Source organism: Stenella coeruleoalba (assembly GCF_951394435.1).
Source record: "Stenella coeruleoalba genome assembly, chromosome: 2".
Taxonomy (NCBI): Eukaryota; Metazoa; Chordata; class Mammalia; order Artiodactyla; family Delphinidae; genus Stenella; species Stenella coeruleoalba.
In genome coordinates, this window is record NC_137147.1 from 160,549,277 (window position 1) to 160,573,810 (window position 24,534).

A 24,534-nucleotide genomic window follows, 5' to 3' on the forward strand; every position below is an offset into this window, starting at 1 on the left:
TATATGTATACATATATCCCCTCTTTTTTGGATTTCCTTCCCATTGAGGTCACCACAGAGCACTAAGTAGAGTTCCCTGTGCTATACAGTAGGTTCTCATTAGTTATCTATTTTATACATAGTGTATATATGTCAATCCCAATCTCCCAATTCATCCCGCCCCCAATCTTATTTACAAAGCAGAAAAAGTATGAAGCTAGTTATTAAGGGAGAGAGGAGTAAGAAATGAGAACAGGGGAAAAGGCAAGAGCTAAAGGACCCAAGCCTTGTTGCCAGAATCACACGAGGGAGCCGTTGGCCTGGCAAACTGGGATTGATCTCTGAGTTGAATGAAATGTTTGAGAAAGTCCAAATGGTGTTGCTTTTTCCTTTTGTCCCTAGTTTGTGAGGATAATCCGTGCTGCTTCCCGTACTTTTCTGGAGTCAGACAACATGACCTAGTTTAGCATCTTTACTGTGGAATTAATTACATGTTACCTGCACTAGGTTCAGGAGGCAGTCAATTTGAGACTCATGTATACTAATCATTACCCTTGAAAACCTCTTCCATCTCTCACAGAGTACAGTATATTTGGTTGCTCTTTCATAATTCCTATGTATCTCAAAAGCTGGAGAACCACTTTGACAGCTAATCTAAAGGAAGAACCAAGGGCAAGTCTGTATGCAGATGCCTGGGCATTCAAATTGTTCAGTCTTTGACAGAATTGCCAAATCTCTGAACTGAAGAGTAGATATTTCTCATCTTGCCTGTAGGGTTTGTAACATCCAGATGTGTTTGATATATGAATTCAAGAAAATGGAGGAGTCCCATTGGATAGTTTAGGTTCTGTGGTCAGAGGGAAATGCAAATGCATAGGTGAGGCTACATTTTTCTTACCCCCAGTTCTGACCCTTGCTGTATCCAACTGCCATGTGGAAAACTGACTCCAGCTCCTGGCTTTCTTGATAGTTCTATTTCCAACATGACACTGATCTCTGATGCTTCAGCCAGATCTTCTGTTACTTCATTCCTGACTTTCTCACTTGTATCTTTATCTTTTCATGATTACCTTCCCTTGGCTTTCAAATAAATCTTTAGATGCTGTCTCTCTGAAGGTTACTGCAAGTTACCTTGCCTTCTCTTTACCATCAAATTCAACAGAAGAGTAATTTCTGTGCCCTGATCTCACTTCTTCAGCTGCACCTAATACAAACTGCCTACTGCTACACTACTACACTGAAACTTGAATTTCAGTGTTATGAGTGATTTCTGAAATTTCTATTCTAAAGATCTATTCTCAAGCCCTCTCCTGTATGACCTCTTGGAAAACTTTGGTGCTGTTTTCCTGTGCTTCCTTCTCAAAACTTTCTGCCTTACCTTTCAGCACACTATTCAGATTTATCTCCCATCTAATTGGTCTCATTTGCTTGTCTCTTTCACACGCCCGCTCCTTCAATGTGAATGTTCTCCAGGGCTCAACACTCAGCCTGCACAGGTTTCTCATAATTCTCCATACTCTTACTTTATGATCTCACCCGCTCCATCTCCAACAAAATCTCTATTCAAATGACACCCAAATCTGCACTTTCAATCTACAGAACTTCTAGAACCAAATAAAATGCACATTGGTTATCTCTTTCTAAATATTAAATATTCTATAATTCTATAATATTTAATACAAATATTATATAATACTGTAATTGACTTCAAGGAGTAAGTCTAAAATTAAATGTGTTATCTTTCTCAAAACCCATCCACCTTCTGTATTGTTTATGGTGTAATGCCACCACCATGTATATATTCCATTCACCCAAGCAAAAATCTCCGGATCAATTTTTATTATTACTTCTCTTTCACCCCTCCATTCAACAGAACAGCAATCTTTAATGTGTCTATCTCTATCATGGCTTTCAAATCCAAACAGCCTATTTCTTTTTTTCCTGCTCCTACTTGTGACAATTTATATTTAATTCCTGGATTATTGCAATATATTTCTGTATAGTTTTTTCTATTCTTTCCTTTTTTATTCTCAGTTTCTGTTCAAAGTTTTCTCTCTAAAAATAACATACATTTGGAAATTCTACTACCTGCTTAAAAATAATGATGGTTCTTCACTATTCACAGTATATTGTGCCTGATATTTTAGTCTTTTTGCAGTTAGAGCCCAGTTTTTATTCCAACTTCTTTTACTATAATTCCCATGTCAAATCGTAGTCTCTAGCCTCTCAGGTATGTGTACTCTTCCCCCAGTATGGTAGGCAGATTCAAGTGTGAAATGGAGGAAGATTATCTCTTACTTTTGGAATTCTGATGAGCCACAGTTCATAACTTGGGATATATCCTTCAAACATTTTGAAGCCTCATTCTCTTGGATTTCAGACTATATTCCGTTGATCTGTGATTAGATGTTGCTCAAATAGTTGTTCTTGGAAAAAATAAAAGGGGTTAGAGAAACTTTACCTTCCACTCTTTAATGAAATAAAAGGGGAGGGTAAAGAGTATTTTTAAAAGAGAAAGTGGAGCATTTGCTATCAGGTCAACCTATTTAGAAGGAGAATCCTTCTATCAAATGAAACATTAATGTATTTCTGTGAAATACATTATCACATTTGTTTCTAAAACCCTGAATTCCACCCATCAGCATTTCTTTAACATTTACATTTCTTCTCAGTCATCATCACTACAAGATCATGTTTTCCAACATTTACTCCTGAAATTTTCAAACACTCTCTTGCAAGGTTATAAGATCTTCCAAAGAAAACAATACATCTATACTGTTGAGTTCTCAATTTAAACCTAAATATGATGATGGCACTACTTTCATAGAACTCTGAGGTACTGAGCTCTGCTTCTGATACTGCTGCTCTTAAATTTTATTAAGCCAGTTACTTCTAGTGTCTAAGGAGAGAGCTAGGCACTTTTAGATGCTGCATTAACACTTTGAGGCTACCTTACTTGATCACACCACAATGAACTATAAACATTTACTGAGCTTGTAGACTACATAGTCTATTCCCTCAGCATAGTTTCCTTCCTATGAAAGCCTGAGGCTAATGATTTTGTAGCCAATGATACCATCTTACTCATTCCAATGCATGTAAGTAAACTTCAAAATAGACTACTATAGGCATAATACATTTTCCTCATCACCAATAAGCGTTAAAAATAATAGACTCGCAACTCTTGCTCATTTAGATAGATACATGCTACATACTACTTTTATTCTATTCCAGGTCATTTTGATTATTTCCAGAACTTCTCTCCCTGAGACGGCTTGGAAACAACTCCTGTAATTGTTAGAGGAGATGAAAAGGTATTAGTGCTGTTATCTTTTATTTCACCAAGCACAGATTACTTCATAATTAAATATGGCTTTATGAATCAGAGTAATGGTTTTGTTTAAGCTTCAACATGAGATGTGACAATCTAACCTACATCTTAGGTAGGTCCCACAATGTTACCGAAGTTGTGCAATTTTATCCGGGAGCTGCTTGGTTCTTCATTTACTATGACTGGAGGCATTCTTCCCCACACCCCTCTCACAAGCTTTCTTGGGGAGAAAGGCAGCCACTGTAATTAGAAATTTGGGCTAGAAACTGAAAACCAATCTGCTTTTTCCCTTTGTGCTTAAGGAAAATATGAGCAAGTGGGGATTTTTTATCTGTTCTGTATATTTGATAAATCACTCCCAAAATGGCTAGGGAAGGTCAAGATGAATAGGTCAGGCAAACAGCACTGCAGACTGACTTCCTACAGTTCCTTTATGTCACGGTGAGGCATTTTTCACATCTATTTGTGTACCAGAAGAATGAGTTCCTAATGATTGGAATTTTGGATTCTGTTGCAGGAGAGTGAAGAGATTATTTACCACTCTAGAATACTTTGTCCAAACTTTTTATAAAATACAAAAAAGAGAATAAACACATACTCATTGCTTCTTGGTTTTTATGCTATAAGAGTTCTATGTTGAATTTAGTAATTTTGGCAACTCATTCCTTTTAATTTAATTAAATGTTTATTCATTCACCACCCACCCACAATTTCAAAATTGATATTTTTTCCAGCCAATTTATACAATACAGAAAAATTCCAAGAAGAAACAAAAATCACCCAAGATACCACAAACTAGCAATAACACTAGTAATATTATCTTTTACCTAGATGTAACTTAAAGAGAATGTATATGCCTTTCTCACTTAAGAATGTATAACAGATATCACATCATCTAAATATATTTACACAATACTATTATTTTAATTTGAAATTAACAATGTGCAAAAACAAAATATGCATAAAGGGGTGATTTTATTTTTTAAAATTTTTAATTTATTTTTTATTGTTCTTTATATTTACCATATTAACCATTTTAATATTTTTAATTTTTATTTTTTTAAATTAATTTGTTTATTTTTGGCTGCACTGGGTCTTCATTGCTACATGCGGGCTTTCTCTAGTTGTGGCGAGGGGAGGCTACTCTTCATTGCGTTACATGGGCTTCTCATTGTGGTGGCTTCTCTTGTTGCAGAGCACAGGCTCTAGGCACATGGGCTTCAGTAGTTGTGGCTCTTGGTCTGTAGAGTGCAGGCTTAGTAGTTGTGGTGCATGGGCTTAGTTGCTCCGCGGCATGTGGGATCTTCCCAGACCAAGGCTTGAACCCATGTCCCTTGCGCTGGCAGGCAGATTCTTAATCACTGCGCCACCAGTGAAGCCTGAGTTGTGATTTTAATATCAGTTCCGGGAAAGTTATACATTTTTCCTTCTCTCTCTCTCTCTTTTTTTTTCCCCCTAAAGCCTACAGTTCAATGAGTTTTGACCAGTGTATACACCTGCGAAACTCTCAGCCCTATTTAGGATGTGGAAGGTATCCATTAACACAAAAATGTCCTTCATGGCCTTTCCTAGTCAATTCCCTTCCATCCAAGGCAACCACTGATCTGATTTCTACCACATAGCTTAGTTTTAGCCATTTTAGAACAGCATATAAATGGAATCATGCAGTAAATACTCTTCTGTGTCTGAATTCTTTTGCTCAACATAATGTTTTTGAAATTTACCCATGTAGTTGTTCATTTCTTTTTCCTTTGCTAAGTGATATTCCACTGTATTAATATACCACAATTGGGATAGCCTTTCCCACGTGGATGGCCCATTGTTTGGCAGTTGTTTTTTGTTTGTTTGTTTGTTTGTTTTGCGGTACGCAGGCCTCTCACTGCTGTGGCCACTCCCGCCGCGGAGCACAGGCTCCGGACGCGCAGGTTCAGCGGCCATGGCTCACAGGCCCAGCCACTCCACGGCATGTGGGATCTTCCCGGACCAGGGCATGAACCCGTGGCAGTTTTTAATAAGTCAAGCATATGTGGGGCTTCCCTGGTGGCGCAGTGGTTGAGAGTCCGCCTGCCGATGCAGGGGACATGGGTTCATGTCCCGGTCCGGGAAGATCCCACATGCCGCGGAGCGGCTGGGCCCGTGAGCCATGGCTGCTGAGCCTGCGCGTCCGGAGCCTGTGCTCGCAACGGAAGAGGCCACAACAGTGAGAGGCCCGCATACCAAAAAAAAAAAAAAAAAAATGTGTACCCAATGACCATGGTATTATATTTCCATACATTTAAAGAATGGGAAGTAAAGCATATGTTCAGAAACTAATCACATAGAAATGTTCATAGCAGCTTTATTCATAACTATATCATAATAAATTAGTGATGCTCAGTTGGTATCAGTTCTTTACAAAACAAAATGATAGCAATGAACAATAAAATAAAGGTTTAGTAAATTTAATTTGAGAGAATTCTAAATCTTCTGAATCTTAATTTGGATTTTGTGAAGTAATATCAACCAACAAATTCTATTATAGTTATCACTTTCATTTTGTTTTAACATTTGCACAATCTATCATACTATCATGTTCTGTTCACCAAACAAATTGACGAATGTAGAACATACTTCTGTTTATTGACTTTTTAAATAAAACTACAGTGCAGTTTCTTGTTCATAAACCCATTTCTGTATCTCCAAATTCTTTTTAAGATAAAACCTTAAGAGTAGAATTTGCAATAAAAGGTAAAAGCATATTTTATTGAAAATTGGTTGAGTACCATTGCCAGATTATTCCTGGAAAACCTTTATAAAATTATCCTTCAACCAGTACACTATGACCATTACATCTCTTCCACTCTAATCATAGTCTGTATGTTGAACAGACATAAGTAATTCCTATTTTCACCAATGAAGATAATATGTGGTTGAAAATTAAAATTCCTCCCTATTAATACTGACTTAATATTTTATACAAATATCAGATATCTGTTCATGCATGCCCTGCTCATGCCCTTTGCACATTTTATTAGATGTTTAATATTTTATGTTAACACTATATATCTGTTCATACCCTTTGTATAGCTTTGCTTGGTTTTAACATTTTAAAATGAAATAACGATGATATATAGCTCTGCTACTTCTGTGAACTCCTAATATTAAATAGCACTATATTTTAAGAGTTATCCATGCTGATTTAGTTGGGTATAGTTCATTTTTAATGCTGAATTTTATTCCACTGTCTGGATGTGCCAACACTAGTTTTTTATTCTGTCATCAATGATGTCTGGATGGATTCCAATTTCTATGATTTAAAAAATGCTACTACAGACTTTCAATTCCATATCTCCTAGTGCTCATGTGAAAAAGATTCTCATTAGATGAGTTTATCTTTTCCCTTTTTTTAATCAGATCTTTTAATGAAACAAGTCCTTGTTTTAATGTAGTTGAATTTTTACCAAACTTTTCTTTTTAATTTGCATTTCTGTGCCTTGTTCAAGAAATCTTCAACTGAAATTCCACTTCTACTTATGATATATGCTCATGCCATATCAACAACATAGATCAACTAAAACTTATGTTTGTAAGGACACTGGGGGACATTGGAGAGCTGTGGCTATGAAGAAACGTTAAGAAAGTAACATGAAAAGGGATGGAAATTTCCATGCTGAGTCCTCTTTAAGGTTGAGATCTACTCTAAAAACTCCAGTAACCAAAACAGTGATACTGTTATAATGATAGACATATAGACTAATAGCACAGAAATGGATAGCTCATAAATAGAACCACAGATATACAGTAACTTAGGTTTTTGCCAAAGGTACCCATATAATTTAATAAATAAAATTCTTTTCCATAAAAGAAAATTGGATATCTATATAAAAAATTTTTCAACCTACTTTTACTACCAAAAAGTTACTACTACTTAGAGTTTTCTTTAAACTAAATAGTTAATTAGAGATGGATCATAGACCTAAATGTGAAGGCCAAAATTGTAAAGGTTCATGAAGAAACTACAGGATAATTTCTTCATGACCTTGTGGTGAGCTGCAAATTGATGAGCAGAAAAGCAAATCAACTAATTTTTAAAAAGGGAAAATATGTGAGGAGAGAATGTATGACTGAGAAATGCAAAGAACCAATATGTAACTGACATTTACTTATCATAGTTTTTAGAAAAGTATAAAATAAAAATATATTGCTATTTCATACCTATTTGGTTAACAAAATTAAAGTATGATCATATCTTTTGTTGGGTAGAGCACAAGAGAAAGAGTTTTTTGGTGGAAATGAAAATTGGGAAACCACTTGAGAGAAGAGTTTGGTAATATGTAGTAAAATTAAAGCTATGCATATAATCAGATCCAGTATTTCACTTCTAGGTAAACACGGTAATGATACTTTTATAAATGTGCACACAGTTTCAAGGAGTTTCAGCACACACATTTGCAACAGCAAAGATTTGACAACAGTGAAAATATCTTTCATTTATGAAGAGCTGAACTAGCTGGCATTTATAGAACGTGCCACAAACAAACAAACAAAAAAAACAGTTCCAAATACATAATCTTTTTAAAGTCCATACAGAACATTACAAAGATAGACCAAATTTGGGATCACAAAATGCAAGAATTCTCAATAAGTTAAAAAAAAACTCCAGTATGCTCTCTATCCAGAGTAGAATTAAAACAAAAATAAATATAGATCTCTGGAAAATGACACTATGGACTATCAATAACACACTTCTAAATAACACATGGGTCAAAGAAGAAATCAGAAGAGAAATTATAAAGTGTTGTGAGCTGAATAAAAATGAAAACAATATATTAGAACTTATGGGATGCTGATAAAGTGGTATTTAGGGAGAAATTTATAGATAAAATATGTATATTAGAAAAAATGTTTTAAATTATAACTTCCTCTCCCACCTTAAAAAACAGGAGGAAGGACAGCATATTAAACCCAAAGTAAGTAGAAGGAAAGGAATATCAAACTCCACTGTGGAAATAAATGGAAAAGAACAAGAAAAACAATAGAGAAATCAATACGATAAAAAGTTGGTTCTTTGAGAGATCAATAAAATCAGTAAGCCTCTAGCCCATGAATATGAACAAAAGAAGATGCAAAATGCCAATATCAGAAATGACAGGTGTTAAATTACTACCAATTCAAGAGATATTAAAAGGATAATAAGACAACATTATAAAAAAAACTTATGCCAATTAATTAGAGAACTTAGAAGAAAGTTATGGGAGGAGTTTAAGATGACGGAAGAGTACGATGCGGAGATCACCTTTCTCCCCACAAATACATCAGAAATATATCTACACATGGAACAACTCCTACAGGACACCTACTGAACGCTGGCAGAAGACCTCAGACCTCCCCAAAGGCAAGAAACTCCCCCATGTACCTGGGTAGGGCAAAAGAAAACAAAAAAACAGACAAAAGAATAGGGACGGGACCTGTACCAGTGGGAGGGAGCTGTGAAGGAGGAAAGGTTTCCACACACTAGGAAGCCCCTTCGTGGGCGGAGACTGCAGGTGGTGGAGGTGGGGAGCTTCGGAGCCACGGAGGAGAGCGCTGCCACAGGGGTGCGGAGGGCAAAGCGGAGAGATTCCCACACAGAGGATCGGTGCCAACCAGCACTCACCAGCCCAACAGGCTTCTCTGCTCACCCGCCGGGGCGGGCAGGGTCTGGGAGCTGAGACTCGGGCTTCAGAGGTTGGATCCCAGGGAGAGGACTCGGGTTGGCTGTGTGAACACAGCCTGAAGGGACTAGTGCACCACGGCTAGCCGGGAGGGAGTCCGGGAAAAGGTCTGGAGCTGCTGAAGAGGCAAGAGGCTTTTTCTTGCCTCTTTGTTTCCTGGTGTGCGAGCAGAGGGGATTCAGAGCACTGCTTAAAGGAGCTCCAGAGACGGGCACGAGCCACGGATATCAGCGCGGACCCCAGAGTTGGGCATGAGATGCCAAGGCCACTGCTGCCACCACCAAGAAGCCTGTGTGCAAGCACAAGTCACTCTCCACACCTCCCCTCCCGGGAGCCTGTGCAGCCTGCACTGCCAGGGTCCCGTGATCCAGGGACAACTTCCCCGGGAGAACACACGGTGCACCTCAGGCTGGTGCAACATCACGCTGGCCTCTGCTGCCCAGCCTCGCCCCCCATCCGTAGCCCTCCCCCCGCCTGGCCTGAGTGAGCCAGAGCCCCCAAATCAGCTGCTCCTTTAACCCCATCCTGTCTGAGTGAAGAACAGATGCCCTCACGTGATCTACATGCAGAGGCGGGGCCAAATCCAAAGCTGAACCCCAGGAGCTCTGCGAACAAAGAAGAGAAAGGGAAATGACTCCCAGCAGCCTCAGGAGCAGTGGATTTAATGTCCCCGGTCAACTTGATGTACCCTGCCTCTGTGGGATGACAATGAATCATCCCAAATTGAGGAGGTGGACTTTGGGATCAACTATATTTTTTCCTTTTTCTCTTTTTGTGAGTGTGTATGTGTATGCTTCTGTGTGTGATTTTGTCTGTATAGCTTTGCTTTTGCCATTTGTCCTAGGGTTCTGTCTGTCCGTTTTTTGTTTTTTTTTTTAATTAATTAATTAATTTTTGGCTGTGTTGGGTCTTCGTTTCTGTGAGAGGGCTTTCTCCAGTTGTGAAGGGCTGGGGCCACTCTTCATCACGGTGTGCAGACCTCTCACTGTCACGGCCCCTCCCATTGCAGAGCACAGGCTCCAGAGCACAGGCTCAGTAGTTGTGACTCACGGGCTCAGTCGCTCCGGGGCATGTGGGATCCTCCCCTAACCAGGGCCCGAACCCATGTCCGCTGCATTGGCAGGCAGACTCTCAACCATTGCGCCACCAAGGAAGCCCCTGTCTGTTTTTTTTTTTTTTTAATTTGTTTTTCTTAATAATTATTTTTATTTTAATAACTTTATTTTATTGTACTTTTATTTTATTTTATCTTCTTCTTTCTTTCTTTTTTTTTTTTTTTTCCTCCCTTTTACTCTGAGCCGTGTGGAGGACAGGCTCTTGGTGCTCCAGCCAGGTGTCAGAGCTGTGCCACTGAGGTGGGAGAGCCAAGTTCAGGACACTGGTCCACAAGAGACCTCCCTCCTCCACATAATATCAAATGGTGAATATCTCCCAGAGATTCCCATATCAACGCCAAGACCCAGCTCCACTCAACGACAAGCAAGCTACAGTGCAGGACACCCTATGCCAAACAACTAGCAAGACAGGAACACAACCCCATCCATTAGCACAGAGGCTACCTAAGATCATAATAAGGCCACACATACACCAAAACACACCAACAGACATGGACCTGCCCACCAGAAACACAAGATCCAGCCTCATCCACCAGAACACGGGCATTAGTCCCCTCCACCAGGAAGCCTACACAACCCACTGAGCCAACCTTAGCCACTGGAGACAGACACCAAAATCAACGGGAACTATGAACATGCAGGCTGCGAAAAGGAGACCCCAAAAACAGTAAGTTAAGCAAAATGAGAAGACAGAGAAACAGCAGATGAAGGAGCAAGGCAAAAGCCCACCAGACCTAACAAATGAAGAGGAAATAGGCAGTCTACCTGAAAAAGAATTCAGAATAATGATAGTAAAGATGATCCAAAATCTTGGAAATAGAATGGAGAAAATAAAAGAAATGTTTAACAAGGACACAGAAGAACTAAATAGCAAACAAACAGTGATGAACAACACAATAAATGAAATTTAAAATTCTCTAGGAGGGATCAATAGCAGAATAACTGAGGCAGAAGAACGGATAAGTGACCTGGAAGATAAAATAGTGGAAATAACTAGTGCAGAGCAGAATAAAGAAAAAGGAATGAAAAGAATTGAGGACAGTCTCAGAGACCTCTGGGACAACATTAAACGCACGAATATTCGAATTATAGGGGTCCCAGAAGAAGAAGGGGAAAAGAAAGGGACTGAACAAATACTTGAAGAGATTATAGTTGAAAACCTCCCTAATATGGGAAACAAAATAGTTAATCAATTCAAGAAAGCACAAAGAGTCCCATACAGGATAAATCCAAGGGGAAACACGCCAAGACACATATTAATCAAACTATCAAAAATTAAATACAAAGAAAAAATATTAAAAGCAGCAAGGGAAAAACAACAAATAACACATAAGGGAATCCCCATAAGGTTAACAGCTGATCTTTCAGGAGAAACTCTGCAAGCCAGAAGGGAGTGGCAGGACATATTTAAAGTGATGAAGGAGAAAAACCTACAACCAAGATTACCCAGCAAGGATCTCATTCAGATTTGGCGTAGAAATTAAAACCTTTACAGACAAGCAAAAGCTAAGATAATTCAGCACCACCAAACCAGCTTTACAACAAATGCTAAAGGAACTTCTCTAGGCAGGAAACACAAGAGAAGGAAAAGATCTACAATAATAAACCCCAAACAATTAAGAAAATTCTAATAGGAACATACATATTGATAATTACCTTAAATGTAAATGGATTAAATGCTCCCACCAAAAGACGTAGACTGGCTGAATGGATACAAAAACAAGATCCGTATATATGCTGTCTACAAGAGACCCACTTCAGACCTAGGGACGCATACAGACTGAAAGTGAGGGGATGGAAAAAGATATTCCATGCAAATGGAAATCAAAAGAAAGCTGGAGTAGCAATTCTCATATCAGACAAAATAGACTGTAAAACAAAGACTGTTACAAGAGACAAAAAAAGGACACTACATAATGATAAAGGGATCAATCCAAGAAGAAGACACAACAATTGTAAATATTTTTGCATGGAACATAGGAGCACCTCAATACATAAGGCAAATACTAACAGCCATAAAAGGGGAAATAGACAGTAACAAAATCATAGTAGGGGATGTTAACACCCCACTTTCACCAATGGACAGATCATCCAAAATGAAAATAAATAAGGGAACAGAAGCTTTAAATGATACGTTAAACAAGAAGGACTTAATTGACATTTATAGGACATTCCATCTAAAAACAACAGAATACACATTCTTTTCAAGTGCTCATGGAACATTCTCCAGGATAGATCATATCTTGGGTCACAAATAAAGCCTTGGTAAATTTAAGAAAATCGAAATCATATCAAGTATCTTTTCTGACCATGCTATGAGACTAAATATCAATTACAGGAAAATATTTGTAAGAAATACAAACACCTGGAGGGTAAACAACACACTAATTAATAACCGAGAGATCACTGAAGATATAAAAGAGGAAATCAAAATATACCTACAAACAAATGACAATGAAAACACAATGACCCAAAACCTATGGGATGCAGCAAAAGCGGTTCTAATAGGGAAGTTTATAGCAATACAGTCCTACCTTAGGAGAGAAGAAACATCTCAAATAAACAACCTAACCTTACACATAAAGCAATTAGAGAAAGAAGAACAAAAAATCCCCAAAGTTAGTAGAAGGAAAGAAATCATAAAGATCAGATCAGAAATAAATGAAAAAGAAATGAAGGAAACAATAGCAAAGTTCAATAAAAATAAAAGCTGGTTCTTTGAGAAGATAAAAAAAAAAAAATGATAAACCATTAGCCAGACTTATCAGGAAAAAAAAGGAGACGACTCATCAATAGAATTAGAAATGAAAAAGGAGAAGTAACAACTGACACTGAAGAAATACAAGGATCATGAGAGATTACTAAGAGCAACTCTATGCCAATAAAATGGACAACCTGGAAGAAATGGAGAAAATCTTAGAAATGCACAACCTGCCAAGACTGAATCAGGAAGAAATAGAAAATATGAACAGAACAATCACAAGCACTGAAATTGAAACTGTGATTAAAAATCTTCCAAGAAACAAAAGCCCAGGTCCAGATGGCTTCACAGGCGAATTCTATTAAACATTTAGAGAAGAACTAACACCTATCCATCTCAAACTCTTCCAAAATATAGCAGAGGGAGGAAAACTCCCAAACTCATTGTACGAGGCCACCATCACTCTGATACCAAAACCAGACAAAGATGTCACAAAGAAAGAAAACTACAGACCAATATCACTGATAAACATAGATACAAAAATCCTCAGTAAAATACTAGCAAACAGAATCCAACAGCACATTAAAAGGATCATACACTATGATCAAGTGTGATTTATCCCAGAAATACAAGTATTCTTCAGTATATGCAAATCAATCAACGTGATACACCATATTAACAAATCGAAGGAGAAAAACCATATGATCATCTCAATAGATGCAGAGAAAGCTTTCTACAAAATTCAACACCCATTTATGATAAAAACTCTGCAGAAACTAGGCATAGAGGGAACTTTCCTCAATATAATAAGGGCCATATGTGACAAACCCACAGCCAACATCATCCTCAATGGTGAAAAACTGTAACCATTTCCACTAAGATCAGGAACAAGACAAGATTGCCACTTTCACCACTATTATTCAACATAGTTTTGGGAGTTTTAGCCACAGCAGTCAGAGAAGAAAAAGAAATAAAAGGAATCCAAATTGGAAAAGAAGAAGTAGAGCTGTCACTGTTTGCAGATGACATGATACTATACATAGAGAATCCTGAAGATGCTACCAGGAAACTACTAGAGCTAATCAATGAATTTGGTAAAGTAGCAGGATACAAAATTAATGCACAGAAATCTCTCGCATTCCTATACACTAATGATGAAAAATATGAAAGTGAAATTAAGAAAACACTCCCATTTACCACTGAAACAAAAAGAATAAAATATTTAGGAATAAATCTACCTAAGGAGACAAAAGACCTGTATGCAGAAAATTATAAGACACTGGTGAAAGAAATTAAAGATGATACAAATAGATGGAGAGATATACCATGTTCTTGGATTGAAAGAATCAGTATTGTGAAAATGACTCTATTACCCAAAGCAATCTACAGATTCAATGAAATCCCTATCAAACTACCACTGGCATTTTTCACAGAACTAGAATAAAAAATTTCACAATTTGTATGGAAACACAAAAGACCCCGAATAGCCAAAGCAATCTTGAGAAAGAAAAATGGAGCTGGAGGATTCAGGCTCCCTGACTTCAGACTATACTACAAAGCTACAGTAATCAAGACAGTATGGTACTGGCACAAAACCAGAAATAGATAAATGGAACAGGGTAGAAAGCCGAGAGATAAACCTTATCTCTATGGTCACCTTATCTTTGAAAAAGGAGGCCAGAATATACAGTGGAGAAAAGACAGCCTCTTCAATAAGTGGTGCTGGGAAAACTGGACAGCTACATGTGAAAGAATGAAATTAGAACACTCCCTAACACCATACACAAAAATAAACTCAAATTGATTAAAGACCTAAATGTAAGGCCAGACACCATCAAACTCTTAGAGGAAAACATAGGCAGAACACTCTATGATATAAATCACAGCAAGATCCTTTTTGACCCACCTCCTAGAGAAATGGAAATAAAAACAAAAATAAACAAATGGGACCTAATGAAACTTAAAATCTTTTGCACAGCAAAGGAAGCCATGAACAAGACCAAAAGACAACCCTCAGAATGGGAGAAAATATTTGCAAATGAAGCAACTGACAAAGGATTAATCTCCAAAACATACAAGCAAGTCATGCAGCTCAGTATCAAAAAAACAAACAACCCAATTGAAAAATGGGCCCAAAACCTAAATAGACATTTCTCCAAAGAAGATATACAGATTGCCAAGAAACACATGAAAGAATGCTCAACATCATTAATCATTAGAGAAATGCAAATCAAAACTACAATGAGGTATCACCTCACACCAGTCAGAATGGCCATCATCAAAAAATCTACAAACAGTAAATGCTGGAGAGGGTGTGGAGAAAAGGGAACCCTCTTGCACTGTTGGTGGGAATGTAAACTGATACAGCCACTATGGAGAACAGTATGGAGGTTCCTTAAAAAAATAAAAATAGAACTACCATATAACCCAGCAATCCCACTACTGGGCATATACCCTGAGAAAACCATAATTCAAAAAGAGACATGTACCACAATGTTCATTGCAGCTCTATTTACAATAGCTGGGACATGGAAGCAACCTAAGTGTCCAGGAACAGATGAATGGATAAAGAAGATGTGGCACATATATACAATGGAATATTGCTCAACCATAGAAAGGAAGGAAACTGAGTTAATTGTAGTGATGTGGTTGGACTTAGAGACTGTCATACAGAGTGAAGTAAGTCAGAAAGAGAAAAACAAATACCGTATGCTAACATATATATATATGGAATCAAAAAAAAGAAAAGAAAAGAAAAGGTCAGAAGAACCTAGGGGCAAGACAGGAATAAAGATGCAGACCTACTAGAGAATGGACTTGAGGATATGGAGAGGGTGAAGGGTAAGCTGGGACAAAGTGAGAGAGTGGCATGGACATACATACACTACCAAACATAAAATAGCTAGCTAGTGGGAAGCAGCCGCATAGCACAGGGAGATCAGCTCAGTGCTTTGTGACCACCTAGAGGGGTGGGATAGGCAGGGTGGGAGGGAGGGAGATGCAAGTGGGAAGAGATATGGGAACATATGTATAACTGATTCACTTTGTTATAAAGCAGAAACTAACACACCATTGTAAAGCAATTATACTCCAATAAAGATGTTTAAAAAAAAAATTCTGTTTCCTTGGATAATGCAACTACCAAAACTCTCTTAAGAAATAGATAACTTGGGGCTTCCCTGGTGGTGCAGTGGTTGAGAGTCCACCTCCTGATACAGGGGGCACGGGTTCGTCCCCCGGTCTGGGAAGATCCCACATGCCGCGGAGCGGCTTGGCCCGTGAGCCATGGCCTCTGAGCCTGCGTGTCCGGAGCCTGTGCGCCGCAGCAGGAGAGGCCACAGCAGTGAGAGGCCCGTGTACCGCAAAAAAAAAAAAAAAAAAAAAAAAAAAGAAATAGATAAGTTGAACTCCAGGCCCAGAAATCTTCACTGTAGAATTCTACCAATCATTTAAAATGAAATATTAAAATTCTTTACCGTCTCTTCCAGAAAAGTGAAGAAAAGGGACTATTTCCGAAGTCATTTTATGTAGCCGGCATAACTGATATCTAAACCAGACAAAAACATTTCAAAAAGAGAATTCCTGACAAATTCCTCTCCTGAAAGTACATGTAATAATTCTAAAGGATAACTCATCATGACCAGGTGTGATTGTCTTCAAAAATAGCAGGGTTGTTTCAACATTGAAAAATCAGGCAATGTATTCACAATATCAACAACCTAAAAATAGAAAAATAAAACAAACAAAAATCACAAAAGCATTCACCAATTTCAATAACCATTCATAATCAAAAAAAAGAAAGTTCTCAACAAAATAGCGCACATCTACAAAAACTCTACAGTTAACATTATGCTTAACAGTGGAGTTTTCATCCCAGTTCGGAAGGTTTTCCCTATCCCCATGTTGTCAAGGACATTGCCCACATTAATTTCAGAGCTTGTATAGTTTCATTTTCTATATTTAAGCTCATTTCACTCTCTGATCTATTTTGAGTTTATACTAGGGTATGAAATAAAGTATGATTCTTTTATTTTTTTCCAAATACTTATAAGACTTACAATAATTTATTAAGCAGTTTATCTTTTCTCCACTAATTTTCATGCCACTGTTGTTATATACTAAATTTCCACTTGCACTTGAGTTTATTGCCAAACTTTTCAGTGTGCTGTAGTGGACTGTTTGACCATTTGTGCACCAATACCAACCACATTGTTCTAACTGTATGTTTATAATATTCTTTTATAACGGGTGGCATCATGTACACACTGCTCGTCTTTTGCAGAATTTTCCTCATTATTCCTGCTTTTTGTTATTTATAAGAACTTTAAAATTAATGAGTTGATATTTTGAAAAATATTTTAAGTAAAAATTTGGTGCCTAGCCTTTTTTGCATTTATGTCTGTGTGTGTGTGTTAATTTGTTTTATTCTTCGCTTAGTTAAAAGACCTTAGGAATATCATACTATCCTAGGGACATACATCATAAATAAGAGAAAAAAAGTTCCTTATGATTTATCACATTATCACTCTACGTGTGGGTCAGTTTAAATCAAACTATTACATGAAACTTCAGGTACTTGTCTTTGAAATTTGGGAACAGATATTTTTCAGATCTGTGTGGCTTACCTGTCTTTGATAGCTCAAATCATTTTGCCCTGGAGGTGAACCAACGTTTAAATAATTGAGTCTGTAGAGTTGTGCAAACTCTGGTTAAGAATTCTCTCTTAATTTTTTGAGTAATTCTTTCATGAGCTATTTCTGAAATATTTCTGGTTTGTGATTATCTCACAAGAAATTCATGACTAAGTTTTTTATTTTCACTGTTACATTTTGATTCCATATTATTCAAGAGAATATCAAATGAGTGATTTTATTCACTGACAAAGCGCCTTGATTGAACAGGGTTTTGGGTTATTAACCTCATGGTAAGTTTGTGTTATCTCAGTAAAAACTCTGTGAGTTTGAATTTCAGAGTCGCTCTTTCACACCAAGGAAACAAATGACTTTGTTCCAAGCGATAACATTTTAAAACTTTAATTCATAGCTATAAAATAGCAAAAATGATAAAGTGATTGTGTTTTTCCTTTTATTCTACTTTTAAAACCTTAAAAATAGGTATTTTCAAAGCTTAGGTGGACAATTTTAGAAGCATACATTGGGTTTTTACTTCCCTAATTGATAGCAATAGGATTCAAGCAAATACTCTAATTGCAATAATCAGATTTTCATAAGTAATCATTTATTAAGAGTTCCTCTCCGATGTTTAAATATAGACAAAAATTTCACCTAGTAGTGTGCACGGATATTTTATAAGATACAGTGAAAATGTAAATAAAATTCTGCCATAGCAAATTTATATTAATTTTATCCAATCACTAGAGCTTTTAATAAATCCCTATGGCTAAAGACTTTAAAAGAGGGATACTTATGGTTTTATTCCTTTTTAAAAAAAATTAAGAAATCTTTATTTTTAGAGCAGTTTTACATTCACAGCAAAGTTCCCATAAATCCCCTGCCCCCACACATACATAGCCTCCCCCATTTTTAATATCCCCACCAGAGTGATTCATTTGTTACACTCTAAGAACCTGCACTGACACGTCTTTAACATCCAAAGTCCATAATTTACCTTAGGGTTCACTCTTGGTGTTACAGATTCTATGGTTTTAGTCAAATGTATAATGACATGCATCCACTATTGCAGTATCATACAGAATGGTTTCACTGCCCCCCAAATCGTCTTGATCCATCTATTTATTCCTCCCTACATATCCTAGCCTCTGGCAACCCCTGACCTTTTTACTGTTTCTATAGTTTTGCCTTTTCCACAGTGTCATATAGCAGAATCACATGATAGAGCTTTTTCAGATTGGCTTCTTTCTCCTAGTAACGTGCATTTAAGGTTCCTCTATGTCTTTTCACTGCTTGATAGCTCTTCATTTTAGCACTGAAAAATACTGCACTGACTGGATGTACCACAGTTTATATATTCATTCACCTGCTGAAGGACATCTTGACCATTTCCAAATTTGGGCAATTCTGAATAAAGCTGCTGTAAATGTCCATGAGTAGGTTTTTGTGTGGACGTAACTTTTCAACTCTTTTGGGTAAATACCAAGAAGGACAACTGCTGGATTGTATGGTAAGAGTATGTTTAGTTTTGTAAGACACCACCAAATTGTTTTCCTAAGTGGCTGCCCTTTTTGCATTCCTACCAGCAACACATGAGAGTCCCTGTTGCTCCCGACCACGTGTGTTGTCAGTATTTTGAATTCTGGCCAGTCTAATAGGTGTGTAGTAGTACCGCATTGTTGCTTTAATTTGCATTTCTATGATAACAAATGATGTGGAGTATCTTTTCATATACATATTTGCCATGTATATTCCTTCTTTGGTGAGGTGTCTATTCAGATCTTTTGCCCATGTTTTAATCAGGATATTGTTGAGTTTTAAAAGTTCTTTGCATATTTTGGATAACAGTCTATAGTTTTTCTTCTCATTCTCTTGACATCGTCCTTCACAGAGCAGAAGTTTTTAGTTGTAATGAAGTCCACCTTATCAATTAATTATTTCAAGGATTGTGTCTTTGGTGTTATATCTAAAAGGTACCCAAAGTCATTGAGGATTTGTGTGTGTGTATTACCTTTTAGGAGTTTTATAGTTTTTGCATTTTACATTTAGGTCTGTGATCCATTTTGAGTTCATTTTTGTGAAGGATGTAAGATTCATTATTTTGCATATGGATGTCCAGTTGTTCCACAACATTTGTTGAGAAGACTCTATTTGCTCGATTGTAGCCTTATTCTTTTTAAACTTTTGGAGAAAGATTTTTGTAAAGGTTTCAAATTACCACTGTTTTCTGTGTTTCTTAATCTTCTGTTTCCAAACTGATTTTATAGAAGCTTTTATAAACCACAAGCAGTTACCAAGCAGTATTACATGTTCAACCACTGTGTCAAGTAGATTCTATGTGGAGTACACAAGAAAGACTTTTCCATAATGGTCCTCATTTTGAAGTTGATAAAGTAAATGTATTCTAAATAATGAGAAAGCAAAATGTTTACTGTGTAATTCTAAATATAATAGCCTTTCTTATAAGGAAAGCTTGATATGGCTTGATTGACTAAGTTATCAAGGTATAGAAGCTGCAGGTACTGAAATGGGCATGATGAAGACAGTTTAGGAAGGCAGTACCTGATGGGAGAGAAATTCTTACATTTGACCTTTGTGGGGAAGAGGAGGATTGGTGGGTGAACAGTATATGAACACCTTAAAATTTAGGTGTGGGGTGTAGGCTTGATGGAGCAGACAAAACATGTAGTAGTCATGTTCTTCAGCAAAATTTAGAATACATCTTTTGACAAAGGCTTTTTCTGTACTTATCTTCTTATTCTCAAATAATTATAGATTCAAAGGAAGTTGTGGAGAATAGAAGTCTCCTGTACCCTTCACCCAGTGCCACCTATGCTAACATTCTGCATTGACTATATTATAATACCAAAACCAGAAGATTGACATTGGTACAATCCACAGAGATTTCACCAGGATTATACACACTTGTGACTATATGAATGTGTGTATGTGTATATGTATAGTTCTATGTAATTTTTTCATTTATTATTAGTTATTGTAAATGCACATATCACTATATACCTATCTTTGTGACTCTCTATTTAGGACAAATCCTAAGATGTGGAAATCTTGAATCCAAAGTTATGAAAATCATTAAGGCTTTTCAGATCTGTGGTTAAACTGCTTTACAAAATGTCTGAACCAATTTACACATTTACTGGTATATTTGTAAGCTACCATTTTCCATGCCATCTCCAACACACCATAGATGTAAAACAGTATCCTGTTGTTTAATACGCTCTTTTCTTATTACTGGTATGTTTGTTATAAATGCATTTTTGGATTTCCTGTTCTGGTGCAGTAGATATAGACACATCCCTTCCTATTTTTCCCATGAAATACACATAGAAACCCTGGACATAACACATAAAACAAGCACAGAGAAACTCTGAAAACTGGGAAAAAGAAGGCAGATTGGTTAGGGACTTTGGGACTTGAGGAATAGGATGGCAATGACTTCTTTCAGTTTTCCTTTTCTTTTTCATTCAAATTATCTCTCTGGATACTAGAGAAGCCCTCAACATGGAGTCTCCAATGGGTGTAGAGAAAAAAAAAAGCCTAAAGAAATGCTTGTTTTTCTTAACCAAAGGGCTAGGAAAGGACAGCTAAGCAGAGACTTTCTGACACTCTGCGCCCTACTCCAGCCAAACCCCATGAGGGGTAAAAACACCATACAGCCACCAGCCTCCTCTTCCCTGGTGTGGTGCTGGTGTCAGTGGAAGGCTAACTTCCCTCCCTGACCAACAGCAATGACCCAGCACTTGCCACCCTGCCAGCTCCAGAGCAGGGGGAGAAAGTAGGTGAAAAAAGGGGCTCTTTAAACTTGAATATGAAGTCCTGGGCTGAAGTCAAGTAATTATTTACTTAAAAACAGAGTTTTCCAGAGGAAAAATAAATCGTTTAAAAACATCTGCCTCAAATTAAAGTGTAATTAGTAATTATAGAAATTACATTTTCTAATGTAAAAGACAATGGAAAATGCCTGTGTGATGAGAACAGTAGCAAAATAATGTATTGCAATCTATAACAACATTCATTTTCACTGGTCTGCAGTATTTAATTAAGTGTTGCTGATGTGTTTTATTAAGATTTACATTCATTCATCTAAGTGAAGTTGTGTCAGAATAATGTTTTCAAAGACCTTCATAACAGGCTTGACAGGAAGGTGTTTGCTATGTTAAATCCTGGAGAATGGCAGTGTGTTCTCTGTTTAGTGGGGCTGAGAACCCTCCCAACCACGTGCCCAATTCTTTTTGCACACGAGCTGCCTTCTTTCACTAACTTTTTGCATTAGTTCTGTCTCTAAGTGGCTGCTCAGTTTTACCTACAGAAAACCATTCATTCACCATTCATTCATTTTGCTTTGGTTGAGATTTAAGTTTACAAATGAAACTGGATTTAACTGCTTTGAGTGAAATGATAAATCATCCATTAAAAACACAGGAGAGTTAGCCTGGAGGTATTAAGTAAATATTTGAAGGAAAAGTATTTTTAAAGAGGTCTATGCTCAGATCAAAAATACAAATAATTTTACTCAACACCTGAGATTTTCTAGTAACTGAATTGATTATTATGGTGAAATAGTGAATACATTGTTATCCTTTGGCCCAGAAGGTTGTGCAGCCTGTCAAGAAACAAAAATACTTTTTTTCCCCTTAATATTTACAAGTTTAGTCAGGGTGGATTTGCAGATGGTACCAAAAAGGCCAAAGTCATATGTCAGACACCTGTGTAGGCCTATTAATGCAGCCTAAAGAGGAATATTATATCTCTGTCCCAACATTTGACCTAACTATGCATCTCAGTTTTAATGAGACTTTGATGAGAAAAAAAGAGTGCTAAGAAAACTGATCACTTGATTTTAAAAAAGTAGCCAAAGGTGAAAAGTCTATCAACATTAGTATTGATAGCTCATGACTCAACATTAGTAACTGGTCAGTAACTACTAACATGTGTAGCCAGACAATAACTAGTCAGTAGAACAAATTATTATATACAGTCTTATATATGTAATGATATTGTTGTGTATATGGTGTTCTTCAAAGAGGATTACTTCTCAAGCAGTTCAGGATGAGTTGTTTTAAAAGTCTTTGTGACTCCTTTATCGATTATAAAGAAACTTGTAGAAATTATAACTATTACCATTTTAGATTCAGAATATTCCAGTATTCTGTAATATTTTTGGTAGACGTTTATACAGAGCAGAGGTTAACAGACCCAGAAGACATCACTAGGACTATTTCTTTATTGTTGGCTTACATAATAGCAACAACAATTTGAATTTCTAGAGTTCTTTGTGCACTCCTAACATAAGGCAAGTTTAGCTGGATAGTTAAAGGTACAGGTGACAAACCTCTGTTTCCTCAGGCCATGCAGCTAGTAACTGATAAAACAAGGACAAAGATCCAGAGCTGACAAAATATCTAGATTTTTCTAGATAGTTTTCTGATTGTTATGAACTTTGGTAATCAAAACATAGTTAATCTTCTCATGTATCCTTAGGATGAAGCAGTTAAACATGTATTCCTTAAAGAGAACAGATATGTGCTCCCCCAATGTTTACTGAACCATAGACTATTAATTTTTTGATAACTAAATAGGTTACTAATATACTAGCAGCATCCATTGACTGTCTGCTATGGTCAGAAACTGGGCTGATTGCTTTATGCATTTCACTGCACTTAATCTTACAAGAACGCTGTGAGGTGTACATTATTATTACGACCACTGACTGATAAGGAAACTGTTTAGAATGTTTAGTGAACTTGCTAAAGGTCAGACAGCTATCTGGTATCTGAGCTGGAATTTAAAGCCAAGTCTGTCTGTCCCCGTGATACAAGGCTGGAAAAGCACAGACTGTCACATACATTCAAGAATATAATGAACACCTTGTCCCACTTCCTGCTGATGAGCTAGCCCTCCCACCTTCTGATTATTATTACCCTCTTCTCGTGGCTTTGATATAAACAGCTGCTTTTAGATTTGAAAAGTGTTTGACTTAAAAAGAAGCAGATGGTTACTCTGCTACTGTTCTCCAGCTAAAGGGGAAAAGGACCCTAAACTATTACATATTACTCACTATGTGTATTCTCCATCCTTCCTCCTCTCCCCCACATACATATGCTGTTTCCCTGACTACTCAGTTGGCATCAGGTAATAAAATGTTACATTTTAAAAGGAGTTTCAGAATTGGAAGTAATTCAGCAGCTCTTAACCTTTACTGACTCATCACACAAGAACTCTCTTTAATGACTCATTCTTATTAATGGCAGATATGTTGGGATTTTAAGCAGCAGTGAGCAATACTTTATTTTACCCAAATTTTGTTCTGTATTACTCTCTGATCCGTTTTCCACTGGCGAAAAGCAAAGGGAGACAGCGGAATATATGAGGTTGTCACATCAGTCTTGCCCACTATCTGCACAATCTGTTGGTAATTTTTGAAACTGGGAAAGTTAGGTTTGCCACTTATTTTTGCAGAGTTTCTGGGCTTGTCTTTTAGCAGAGGAAGATTGTCAAGTGAAGTACTTTGTACATGCTTCTTCCTGGGTCCTGTATGCACTACTTTTGAACTTCTTAGAGTCTCCTAAAATATACTCTAATGCTGCTACAAAAAGGATGCTTTAGGTGTTGGTGACCCGGCTTGCTTTCCACTGACCCACTGCTATATGGCCTCGAAAGGTCAAAAACTGAAGGAGATAAGGAAAGTAACTTTTATAGTGAAACCCAAATCTCTATCAGAGAAAAAGCCAAGGATCCAAAGACAGCAGCAATATCCTCCCCTCTGCACAGATGGCCTTTGTGTTTTCTTAGGATCTGACAATGGAGTGAGGACCCCACATGCTGAGGCAGAAAATGTGGAAACATTCATCTTTTCCTGGTATGATCAAAGCCTCTGTTCCTCTCTCTTTCCAAGTACTAGTATTGATGTGAAATCCTAGGAATTTACAACACCTACTTTGCCCACTAAGCTACAAAATACCCAAAACAAGCATAGTGCTGTGTAGGGTATCATTTGCTTGTCTTTCTCTTAGTAATGTTAACATTCAGTGGGAAATCTTAGCCAGCTCTTGCTTTTCTAAGG

The 24,534-nt window shown here is 37.2% G+C and overlaps 1 long non-coding RNA gene across 2 annotated transcripts in view; it reads left to right on the plus strand.

Annotated features, from left to right (window-relative positions):
• LOC307182682 overlaps positions 1–24,534 on the plus strand; it is a 193,619-nt gene that overhangs the window by 106,273 nt on the left and 62,812 nt on the right. For both annotated transcript variants that reach the window (XR_013827232.1, XR_013827233.1), the window contains exon 4: positions 3,214–3,293. This is a non-coding gene — a long non-coding RNA (uncharacterized lncRNA). The remainder of the gene's footprint in view (positions 1–3,213; positions 3,294–24,534) is intronic.